Source organism: Chiloscyllium plagiosum, unplaced genomic scaffold, assembly GCF_037043375.1.
Source record: "Chiloscyllium plagiosum isolate Xiang-an unplaced genomic scaffold, Cpla_swu_hap1 HiC_scaffold_12, whole genome shotgun sequence".
Lineage (NCBI taxonomy): Eukaryota > Metazoa > Chordata > Chondrichthyes > Orectolobiformes > Hemiscylliidae > Chiloscyllium > Chiloscyllium plagiosum.
Window position 1 is genome coordinate 41,038,709 of NW_028270150.1, and position 12,917 is coordinate 41,051,625.

The 12,917-nt window shown below is 38.5% G+C and overlaps 1 protein-coding gene across 3 annotated transcripts in view; it reads left to right on the plus strand.

The window, feature by feature from the left end:
* Positions 1-579: 579 nt before the first annotated feature.
* The window catches only part of LOC122555560 (tyrosine-protein phosphatase non-receptor type substrate 1-like), a 54,306-nt gene continuing 41,968 nt past the window's right edge, over positions 580-12,917 (plus strand). For 2 of the 3 annotated variants that reach the window (XM_087992392.1, XM_087992394.1), the window contains exons 1-2: positions 580-769; positions 10,144-10,211. The gene's annotated coding sequence lies outside the window, so the exon portion shown is untranslated. Of the gene's footprint in view, positions 770-9,890; positions 10,212-12,917 lie in introns of those variants that run through there. The other variant, XM_087992393.1, reaches the window with a different exon arrangement.

Sequence of the window (12,917 nt, forward strand, 5' to 3'; positions counted from 1 at the left end):
GATTCAATGTGTAGAATAACAACAATAACATTCAAAATCAACGTTCAGTTCTGTCTAAATGTTGCCCCATAATCATGTCTGTTTACACTGCACATCAATTCATGATTCTAGCCCTTCGAAATCAGCACTTAAGCGAGTTTTCAAAGTCTCTTCATGTTTGCAGCATTGTGCAAAGCCACTGATCATTCATTTGTTTGAATCATGCACTGGTGAAAACGATAAGACCTGGTGTGAAGAGGTTAAATTGCAGTTACCCGAGATTAAGTGCAGGAAATACATTTCTGAAGAGAGAAAAGTCTTGGTATAGATGGCAGATTTTTGTTGCAAATAAATGATTAGGTTCATAAACAATCTATTTGCTATTTTGCAGTTTCTGCTCATTGGTGATGCTTTTTCTGCTTTAAAATGAGATTTCTGCTGAGATTTGAGACTGAAGAAATCAGATTCTCATAGACTAGTGGCACTTTGGAACAATCCCTATCTCTGATATTTATTTGTGAAAGTTTATTTGCAGTGCTGGAGGAGGAAGGAAGCAAACAAACACAGTGATATTACATCAGCAGTGCTCTAGTTTCACAACAGCCCCTGACAGGGCTATCTATAAAAGAAAATTTGAGCCCAATACATTTGAACGTCCTTCAACATCTGAACATTAGAGAAATTCCAGGATTTTGTCAAAGAGCTGAAATTAATTCACAGTCAACCAATTGTTTCTTGTGCCTTTTCCTTCCTGGATGCAGATGAAGTAACTGGCACTGAATTTAAAAGTGTAAGTAGCATGTAACAAATTTATGTTCTCAAGTAACTTCGCTCTTGTCTGTAGATATATCAATACATTGACACCAGTCTGAGTCTTGGCTGCTTCAACGAAATGATTCATTTCCATTTTCTTGCTGCTTGCTAAGTAGGCTCGTTTAGAAAAGCAAGTGGACTTTTTCTCATCTTGATGATGGATGGTCTATTATTTGCAGTCGGTGAACAATTCTCTATCTTCTAAATCAAAGGATGTATTTTATAATACTTCAGATAAAATCAAGAAGGTGATTTCAGAATGCAGGATTTTTAATTCTGAGAGGAAACACACTTGAATTTAGATTTATAGGAAATTTTCATCTTTTTAAATCATTGAGGAGTTGATGAAGATGCATTCTATCCAAACCTTTAAAAGGGAACCAGATAAAGATTGGACTATTATTAAAGGGTTGGGAAATAGGGCTAGCTAAATAACTCTTGTGGAGAACTAGCATGATCACTGTATCACTATCACTGTATTCTAACAGATGAAAGGCTTAATAGACAATCAATTTTTCAATGTATAATTTCAGTTATATCACACTGCAAATTTTTTGCTATAAATTCTGTGTTACGATCAAGCCCTCCACTATCACCCGATGAAGGAGCGTCGCTCCGAAAGCTAGTGTGCTTCCAATTAAATCTGTTGGACTATAACCTGGTGTTGTGTGATTTTTAACTTTGTACACCCTAGTCCAACACCGGCATCTCCAAATCATAGCATGATCTCAATAGGCCAAATAGCCTCATTCTCTGATCATCATGATTTTATTCTATGATAGCAGAGGGTTGGATTGGACATGGGCATCAAATGGGCTGCACATGATTAGATTGAGGGAGAAAGGGTACGTGGAAGACTAATGCAACCAGACCCAGAGGTTGGTGGTGGGAAAGCAATTAAAGTTAGATGATTTTTCTGATCCTAGCATGCTGAATGTCAGGGAACTTTGGCTCATTTACATTCGCTTTTGGATAAGAAAATAAACCAGTAATGTGAAAATTATAGAAATCCATTAACTAAAAGTTTGATAGATACACAAAACCATGTTGGTGTAAAGGAAATAGTTACTACACACCAATACATGTTATTTATCAAAGAAGTTCTTGTTAATTCCACAGTGTAAAATTTTACTCTTGCTTTTAAGGAAATAAGTAAGTCATTAACTCATCACTGTAAATAAATATCTGATTAATTACAATCACGTGATGTGAACGTGAAAAGTTTTTATAGAGCCCTGAAACATCTTGTGAGGAATATCAAAGCCATCTTGTGTTTCTCTGAGCGTGGGTTAATGAAGGAATGAAAATTGACAGACCTTAAGGGGAGATGGTTGTGTCATGATAGTTACTGGACTAATAATCCAGGGCCTCAGAAAAATGTTCTAGGAGTTGTAGGTTTGAATCCCACCACAGCAGAGAGTGAAACAAGCACAGAAAATGTAGAAGAAATTCAGCAAGTGTGATGACATCTGTGCAGAGATCAATCAAGTTAATGTTTCAAGTCCAGTATGACACTTCTTCAAGAACTGAGTCATTTTGAACTTCAAATATTAGCTGTTCGTCTGTCCGCAGATGCTGCCTGAGCTGCTGAGTTTCTTCAGCATTTATTTTGGAATTCCAGCATCTGCAGTATTTTGCTACTATGGCAGATCATGAAATTTGCATTGAATAAAAATCTGGAATTAAATCAAACCCTGGTGATCCACTTTTCCAGTACCACACTCCCGACTCTAATCTCCAGCATCTGCAGTCCTCACTTTTGCCATTGTTGACTGCTGTAAAAACCCATGTGGTTCACTAATGTTCTTATTAGGGAAGGAAATCTTCCATCCTTACCTGGTCTGGCCTAAATGTGATTAAAGATTCGCAGCAATGTGGTTGACTCTCAACTGTTTTTCTCAGCAATTAGCAGTGGACAATAAATTCTGGCCCGCAAGCAATGCCCACATCCCATTAGTGAATAAGAATAACCTTAGTCTATAACCTACTCAGATTTAATAATGGCAAAAATTAATCAGTGGCAAGAAATCAATGAAACTGATTTTATAAAACTACCAATGAAAACTCATAATTCTCAGTTGCAAATGATTAGGATGTCATATTTTAGTAATCCTACCGCTAACTCTAAACCATATGTACAGATCTGCTGATTCACAGATCTCAGAATCCAAAAATAATTTATAAATAATTTAAGTTATTAAATAAAATTAATGATTTCAAGATCTCAAAGAGTACATATGCATTTGGACTGAAATGTTCATTGATTAGTTTCAGAAGAAAAGAAGCAAACTATCCCCACAGCCTCACAACAGGGTTTCCCTGCAGGACGTCTTCCCAATGCATTCATAGCATCTAAACATCGTCACAGGGTAGTCAATACATTTCACTCTGGGATCAATGCATATTTTGTTGCAGTAAATACATTGAAGCAGCCTATATACCATGTGTAATTCCAAAGTTTTTTAAACTGAAACATCAAAGCTTACCACTTTAGATAAGTCAGATTTCTGATCTATCATAGAGACAATTATTTTTCCACACAACCTTGCATTGTGAGTGAAAATTGGTTCAATATGGCTCACGATATATTAGACTGTACGTGATTTATGGAAAACATATAAAATAATTTTTTTTAATTCTATGCTAATGTTCTGATAAGGAGATTCAAATTATTTTTGTGGAAGAGATTCTATAAAATAGTATTTAAATTTTATTCAGCTTTCCACATTGTCATCTTCATACTCTTCAATTTTTGCCATATTATAAACTGTTTGATGGTAGAGTTTTTCAATGATGAGACAGTGTATCAAGATCACTTTAAATACATATTACGTGAAACAGCATGTATATAGCACATTTAGATTAGATTCTCTACAGTGTGGAAACAGGCCTATCGGCCCAACAAGTCCACACCGACTCTCCGAAGAGTAACCCACCCAGACCCATTCCCCTTCATTTAACCCTGCAACTGACACTGGGGGCAATTTAGCATGGCCAATTCACCCAACCTGCACAGAATCTTAGAGATGTACAGCATGGAAACAAATGCTTCGGTCCAACCCATCCAAATATGCGGGAGGAAACCGGAGCACCCGAAGGAAACCCACGCAGACATGGGGAGAATGTGCAAACTCCACGCAGGCAGTTGCCTGAGGTGGGAATTGAACCCTGGTCCCTAGTGCCGTGAGGCAGCAGTGCTAACCACTGAGCCACCGTGTAAATGTAACATGACACCCCAACGTGTTCACTAGTTTGAGATAAATTTGAGCACAAGTCAACTAGCGGCTTATTTTGAAGAAAATTGTAGTCAGAATAAAGCATCATACAGATGCAGACTACTTGTATTTCCTTATTAACATTGCATATAGTCACAGTCTTTCTGTGATCATGTAGACTGCTAATTTTGATACCTTTGACAAATATCTATTGCTTTTATTCTCATCATTACTTGGTACCTTAATGCATTATGAATAACAAGATTACAATATAATTGTGAGATTTATTACTTGTGAATTTATAGTGATTGAATTGATGGATAGTAATCTTATTTGGAAATGTTTACCACAATATATTGGAATACACAAAATATTGTTTTCATTAATCACAAGTTAATATTCTTTTGAAATTGTAAAAACCTAAAGAAATTGTAAAAACATAACAGTTCTGAATCCACATATTTTCATCTAGATAGAGATGTTGTATGTTGCTGAAAGTTTTCACGAATTTCTAATGAGCAGGTGGCAACCTAGCAGAGTGTTATATTTAATTTTCATCGAATAGTTTGAAAGGTTGCTGTCTTATGATACTTTGTATCTTGATTTGAATATTTAATTGAAACAATGTGTTGACTTTGTCACAAAGGTAGTCACTTTTTTTTATCTCAAAGCTGTTCCTTGGCTCAAAGAGACTCTGTCCTCTGATTTTTTTCAGAGGGTTAATATACCAGGTCGGGCTCCAATCACACTGGTTTGGTACAGGGATGAAAAGGATTTTGGGAGGCCTTTTGTTTATATGTAAACAGATGAGACTTCAGGCCAAAATGGTCATGTTTTAGAAGTGACCTGTATAATGAAAGGGGAGTGGTCAGCTCTCGAGCTGAGCAGTTTAGTTCAGTCCTGAACTGGTGAGGAGTTCAACACTGAGCTGTGTGGAAACTCTCTCTCTCTTTCTGCCCTTCAACTTCAACCTGTAAGCATATATTCCATTTATACTGGGTTTTAAAGGGAGTTTGCTTATTGGAACTGTTGTGTGTATTTGGAACAGCATAATTAAGTCTAGTTTGGATAGACTGAGGTAAAAACAATGACTGCAGATGCTGGAAACCAGATTCTGGATCAGTGGTGCTGGAAGAGCACAGCAATTCAGGCAGCATCCGAGGACAGGAGTTCTGTAGGGGTTCTTTATTCTGTTCTTTATGTTTTATTGTATAGTTTTGGGAATAATTTTTGTCTGTTTAAAAATCTAGTCGTCAACCTAGTTGTCTTACTTCAGGTAATTTTCACTGTACACTTACTGGAACAAATTGCAAAGTTATGGTCTGGGCTGCCTGCTTGAGAATGTTTTGAGTGGTCTGACCTAGTCCATAACAACAACTCTAATTAACCCATAATTTAAAACCAATGAATCATCTGTACAGCAAACAAATCAAGCAATTGACAATAAGATGTTTTACTATTTGCAGTGCATAACTCCACATGTCTTTTGTACAGCTCTTAACATTCTAGCGCACAAATGAAAATATTGATATGTCTAAATAAAACTTTAAAACTTACATGGTCAAGTTACCAAGTGGATGCACAAATAGGGAACCATGATCAAAAAGATCAATGTCAAGAAGAATGATTTTGGAGTAAGATGCTGGAGTTTACGAGATAGTATGTTTGATATTATGACTTAAATTTGTACACAATTTACAGAGATGTAGTGGCATATTGGCAATGTTACTGGACTAGTATTCAAGAGGACCAGGCTAATGATCTGGGGACATGGATTCCAGTCTCACCATGGCAGCTAGTAGAACTTAAATTCAATTAATAAATAAATCTGGATTGGAAAGCTAGCATTAGTCATGGTGACCATGAAACAATCTTATATTGCTCTAAAAATCTTATCTGGTTCACTAATGAAGAAAGAGAAATGGCATCCTTACTTGTTCAGGCTTATATGGAATTCCAGATCCATAGCAATGTGGCTTCCTTTGATCTGTCCCCTAAAATCTCCTTGTATGCCACTCAATTATATTGAAACACTACAGAAAAAGTCATATTGGGTGGACTGCTGCAATTGAGGAATGTGGGTCTTTGATACAATCCCAAGGATAATTCAGGATGAGCAGCAAGTGCTGACCTTGCCTGTGATATCCATATCCCATGAAATAACACATCAAAGTCCTGCCATTCCCTCATCCACTCTTCATGAATTTCCTTATCCACAAAATCTAAAGTGTACCTTGTAGCCCATGCACCTCCAATGTTTGTTCATGGTTTGTTGAGAGTGAAAGTGTGCACTATGCATGCTTCATGCACTGCATATGTTGGCCATTCCCAAAAATCATTGACTCTGACTTTCTCTGACAACGCAGTCCCTTTGAACAGTAAGAGTTTACTGTAAATTAAGAAAAAGAATGTAGGCAGATTTCTACCAGATAAAACGTGAGATGAGAAATTACAGTCGATTATATCAGGAGATTAATTATTTCTTTGTTCAGGATTTTAATGGAAATAATAGAGCTATACAGTCATATAGAACAGAAGAAGCCCTTCATCCTATTGAGCTTGTGTCAACTTGTCTACTCCCACTTTCCAGCACTTGGTTCCCAGCTTTGAATGTTATAACATTTCAAGTGCCCATCCTGTTCTTTTTAAAGGTTGTGACATTTCCCATTGAATACCCCACCAATGCAGTGTATACCAGATTCCCACCATCCTCTGGGTGAAAGAAATGTTTCCTCAAATCCCCTTCAAACCTCCTGCCTTCCCTTTTAAATTGTAATCTGTTGTTATTGACCCTTCAGCTGAGGGGAATGACTGCTTCCTATCCACCATGTCCAAGCCCCTCATAACCTTCACCACTTCAATCAGGTCTCCCTCAGCACTCCCTGCTCTAAAGAAAACAAACCCAGGCCTATAAGCCTCTCTTCAGGCAAAATCCTGGTGAATCTCCACTGCACTCCTTCCACTGTAATCACATCCTTCCAATAATACATTCATTTTATTCATTACCATATATGTTATGGGTTTGCCAACTTTGACTGCTTAGTGGGCGGCATGGTGGCACAGTAGTTAGCACTGCTGCCTCACAGTGCCAGAGACCTGGATTCAATTCCCGCCTTAGGCAACTGTCTGTGTGGAGTTTGCACATTCTCCCCCTGTCTGAGCAGGTTTCCTTCGGGTGCTCTGGTTTCCTCCCACAGTCCAAAAATGTGCAGGTTAGGTGAATTGGCCATGTTAGATTGCCCATAGTGTTAGGTGTAGGGGAATGGGTCTGGGTGGGTTGCTCTTCGGAGGGCCGGTGTGGACTTGTTGAGCCGAAGGGCCTGTTTCCATGCTGTAAGTAATCTAATCTTAATGTGTCTCATTTTAATATTTAATTAATTGTATTTGTGTCATGTTTCTGGGGAACAATTTGCAAGATTGACAGACATTTCTGTTATTTATATATTGATCCAAATCAAACAAAATCTTGGAAAAGGGTAATACAAAGCACATGTACAGTCATATCTGTGGCAGCCATGTTAGAACTTGTAGTGACATTGTGTTGCGTTAAAATCAAATAACCTGAAACTCCAGTGTGTCCAACTACTTAGAATTTGGAGAGACATCCAACCTGTGATCTGCTCAGAGTGAAGGCTATAAATTGTAGATGATTCTCAAGGCCCAAAACATTTACCTGGAATCAAGGAGGTATCTGATCTGCGAGGAAGCATCTCAGAGTGGGGTTTATAAGTCACAGCCAAGTCTCGAGACATGCACTACTTAACTGGGAAGCTGGAGAGACAGCAAACTTGTAAGGGTGTAGATCTGAGTGGGAGGCTATAAAATGAGCAAGGGGAAGACTGGATGTTCAATATTGATGGGTCCAAGATCTTCAGAAAAGATAATAAAAGAAGAAAGGAGAAGGGCAGTGAGATTGGCTAAAGAGAGTTTTGCAATGCTGGAGAAAGAGGATATTTCAGAGGGTTCAAGTACAGAATCAATCTGGTTAGAGCTGAGGAATGAAATGGGTGCACTCACATTGCAGTTACATCGACAGACCATTAACATGCAGGAAGGGTGTAGTGGATCAAAGAAATTATAGGGAGATGTCAACAATAAAAAGTGGTCATGATTGGGAACTTAACCAAAATGTAGACTAAATACACGGTGGACAGGGTCACAACTTCCTGGATTGTGCTTCAGGACTGTGTTCAGGTTGATGTGCAAAGCTGTAGCTAAACAATGGACTGCCTTCAATGGTTGCTTGTCCTGAAGTCCAAGAAGCTCTATAAACATTATTCAAAGCAACCTTAGCAAAGAACAGTCCCATCTGAATCAATCCTGCAGGAAAGGGACATCACCCTGCTAAAGAGGCTGGGCCACAAGGGAATCTACAGCAAGGAATAGATTCAATTCAAACACAGCAGCATGTCTTTCTGGTGCTAAACGATGAGAACAAAGAAGTTACAACAGCAATGACGAATGATTGGCTAAAAAAAATTGGTTCTATGGTTCTAAAAGTAACAAATTCTTCTGGGCTAAGATTAGAAAACACTGGAAATATTTAAGAAAGCTGGCAAATCATTATAGATTTAATGTTTCATATTGATGAGATCCATCAGAAGTTGGAAATGTCTGAGATGAATTAGGTTTTAAGTGAATGAACAGGTTAAGGGTTGGAAAAAGAACATAAAGGAAGGATTGTTACAGACTAGAAGGCAGGATGGGTTAAATGATGAAAGCGTTGATGTTGTAAAGCCAAATGAAGTGGCAATTTGAATAAAGTAAAAAAAAAGCAAGGGATGTGTCTGGATGTTCTGATCTCATGATGCTCTGCAAGGTCACTAACTTGATATCTGAATTTTATTTCTTTCTCCACAGATGCTGCCAAACTTGTTGCATATTTCCAGAATTTTCTGCCTTTCTTTCAGATTTCCAGCAACTAAAGTATTCACGTTGGTGTTATATTTCTAGACGAGGTGTTTGTGTCACTGACTGAATCAAATAATCAAAAACAAGAACACCACTAAAGAGAAAAGGAAAAAAGGGGACAGAGATTGCAATTGAACTCATCAAAACACCAGAAAGCTGTCTCATGCTAAATTGAATGATGTGATGCTATTTCTTCTGGTTGTGTTAAGCCTCATTGCAGACAACAGAAAACAGAGAGAGGGAGAAAGGTGGAGAATTAAAATGTGACAGGAGATAAGATGACAATAAAGTTCTTCAGAGACTTCCAAATTGGGCAAAATTATTTTCTTGATCAATACCAGAAATATTTTATCCCTTTCTTTTATTTTTGCTTTATTTTGCTGTATACAAAATTGGCTCAACAAATTTCCTCATGTAAGAATTCATTACAGGAGAGTGAGAGTTTCAGAGTGACAGATATGACACTGGAGGTAGGTATGAGGAGCGATACTATTGCTCCATGGATGAAACCAGGGAGATCATACTTGGATTCTGGACATAAGGACCAGCCAGTAGTGCCACAAGTAGGTCAAATGACTAAACACAAGTGGTCAGTGTCAGTGCCTACATGATTAGATTCCCTACAGTGTGGAAACAGGCTCTTCGGCCCACAAGTCCACACTGACCCTCCGAAGAGTAACCCACCCCCCTCTGATCAATGCACCTAACACTATGGACAATTAAGCATGACCAATTCACCTGACCTGCACTTCTTTGGATTACTGGAGGAAACCAGAGTACCCGGAGGAAAGCCACGCAGACACAGGGAGAATGTGCACACTCCACACAGGTAGTTGCCCAAGGCTGGAATCAAACCTGGGACCCTGGCACTGTGAGGCAGCAGTGCTAACCACTGAGCCACCATGCCGCCACATCTTCAAAAGACATCTCTGACCCAGCAACCCTCCACCCAGCAATCCATTCCTTCAAATAGGCACTGATGGGTGCGTTACCAAATTTATCCAAATGTTTGATTTACAAAGCAGCAGAGTTTTTACAGAGATTAATTATAATTAAAACAATATTGAGCTGGAAGTCAGATCAAGGGTCAGATTGGGAAGTTGTAAACGGAGAAAAACACCTGCTTCTGTCATCCTGAAATCTTACCTTGAGTCCCCATATCTCTGTGAGACTGAATTGTCCCAAATGAAGACAATCATGTTCAAATTTTGTACCCACCTCACAGATGACCATTTGAAGAAAATACAAACCAGACTTCTCACAGAAGATAAGCAATCATCAGGCTGAGATTTGGTGAGTCAAAGACAAAATAATAATTACATATTCTTGGTTTTAGATTGATGAGGTACTAAAAATGCATAAGGGAAAGATCCTGGGTTGCAGTTAAATTCTAAAAAGTAGCTGTGTGCTTAAAAAGATTAGTGACCACTGGTAGTGATTATTCACCTGAGTCCTATTGTCTTCAGTTTTGCCTTGGCTTCTCAGTGCCCTACTTGAACAAATGGAGTCCTGGTATCAGGGCACCTACTCTCATCACAACTCTTAATTTCGGCAGTTTGGTCATATTGGACCAAGGCTGTTAAAAAAACAGGTCTGGAGTTGAGTGGCCCTGGTGGGACCCTAGAAATCTTCATAGACACTGATAATGTGTCCTTGAAGTCTCAGTTAGGTAGCAGATTTCAATTAGGACTTTCTAACTGAAGTGTAGATATTGCAACATTGTTTGTCAATGGGGTACAAGTAGAAGTGTTGAATTCATCCAAGTTCTTTCCAGAACAATCCATTCCACCTGATCCCCCCTTTCTAACCACTTATCCCAGCAAATTTATTACCTGGAAGTGCTAAATTAGGGGAGAGGATGGCACAGCGGTAATATCACTGGACTAGTAATCCGGAACCCCCAGTCTAATGTTCTGTGACATAGAGTTGAATCCCACTCTGACAGATGGTGAAATTTAAATTCGATGTTCCGTGGAATTAAAAATTAGTTGGATTATATCTGTACAGCCATTTTTGATTGTCTCTTTCTTTCAATACGTTATAGCATTGAAGATGAAACATGAGCATTTTTTTTTAATGTGAGAGGAGAAAGATTTAAAAAGGACATGGGGGGAACATTTTACATAGAATGTATGGAATGAATTGCCAAAGGAATTGGTGGATACAGGTACAGTTACAATGTTAAAAGACATTTGGATAAGTACATGAATAGGTCTTGGAGGGATATGGGCCAAGCACAGGCAGTTGGGACTAGCTTACTTTGGAGACATGGTCAGTGTGGACTAATTGCACTGAAGACCTGTTTCCATGCTGCATGACTCTATGACTCTATCTAGTTCTCATCGCCCTCAGCTATATTTCCATTATTGTCAGCATACATTTATTCTCATACTGCTATTTTTGTCTATAGCTCACCAAGCTTATTCATCAAACTTCATGGGTTTAAATACTTACGTTCTAAACAAATTTCAGATAGTTCATGGTTCCTCCCTTTATATAGCCCTAGTGTGGGACTGTTTATGTTGATGAGCGTTTGTTGACATCTTAAAAACATAGAAACAGAAACATAGAAATATAGAAAATAGGAACAGGAGTCGGCCATTTGGCCCTTCATTCCTGTTCTGACATTCAATATGATAATATTGCACATCCTACTCAGTACCCTGTTCCCACTTTTGCCCAAAACTCTTTGGTCCTTTAGCACTAAGAAACATATCTATCTCCTGAACGAAAACACTCAAAGTTTTGGCTTCAATCACTTTCTGTGGCAGGGAATTCCACAAAGATATTTCTCCTCATTTCTGTCCGAAATGGCCTTCCCCATTTCCTTAGACTGTGACCTCAGGCTCTGGGCTTTCACAGTCATGGGAACATCCTTTTCATGGTTGTCCTGTCTAGTCCTGTTTGAATTTTATATGTTTCATTGAGGTACCCTCTCATTGTTCTGAACTCCAGTCAATATAGTCCTAACTGATCCATTCTGTCTTCATACATCCCGCTATCCCAGGAATCAGTCTGATAAACTTTTGTTGCACTCCCTCCACAATCAGAACATTCTTCTTTGGATAAGTAGACCAAAATTGCACACAATACTCTGGTGAGGCCTCACCAAGACCCTATTCCCATGCTGAAATCCTCTTGCTATGAGGACTAACCTACCTTTTGCCTTCTTCATTACCTGTTGCACTTGTATGCTTACTTTTAGTGGCTGGTGTACAAGGTCACCTAGATCTTGTTGCACCACCCCATTTCCTCATCTATCATCATTCTGATAGTAACCTGCTTTACTGTTTTTGCTACCAAAGTGGACAACTCACAAAACCAATATTATACTTCATTTTCTCATTCACTTGACGTATCCAAATCAGAACTGAAGTATCTCTACATCCTCTGCACAGATCATCCTCCCACCCAGTTTTGTGTCATCTGCAAACATAGAGCTATTACATCTAGTTCCTCATTTAATCATTAATATATATTGTGAATAGCTGGGGCGCAAGAACAGATCCCTACAATACCCTACTGATCAATTACTCACTCTACTGGTAAATGACCGACACTCATAGAATAACCCATTTATTCCTACTCTTTTATTCCTGTCTGTCAAACAGTTCTTTATCCATGTCAGTGCACTACCCTCAATCTCATGTGTTTAATTTTACATGCTAATCTATTATATGGAACCTTATTGAAGGCCTTCTAAAAGTCCAAGTAGACCAAATCCACTGGCTCCCTCAACTCTACTACTTATATTCTCGAACAATTCCAGTAGATTTGTCAATCATAATTTCCCTTTTGAAATCCATGCTGACTCTGATCCTGTCACTGTTTTTCAAGTGCCTTGCTATTAAATCTTTTACAATGGACTCTAGTATTTTCCTCACTACTAATGTCAGACTAACCAGTCTATAATTCCCTGTTTTCTCTCTACCTCATTTTTTTAAAAAGTAGAGTTACATTACCTACCATCCAATCTAAGAGTGGAAGAGGAGGAAGCCA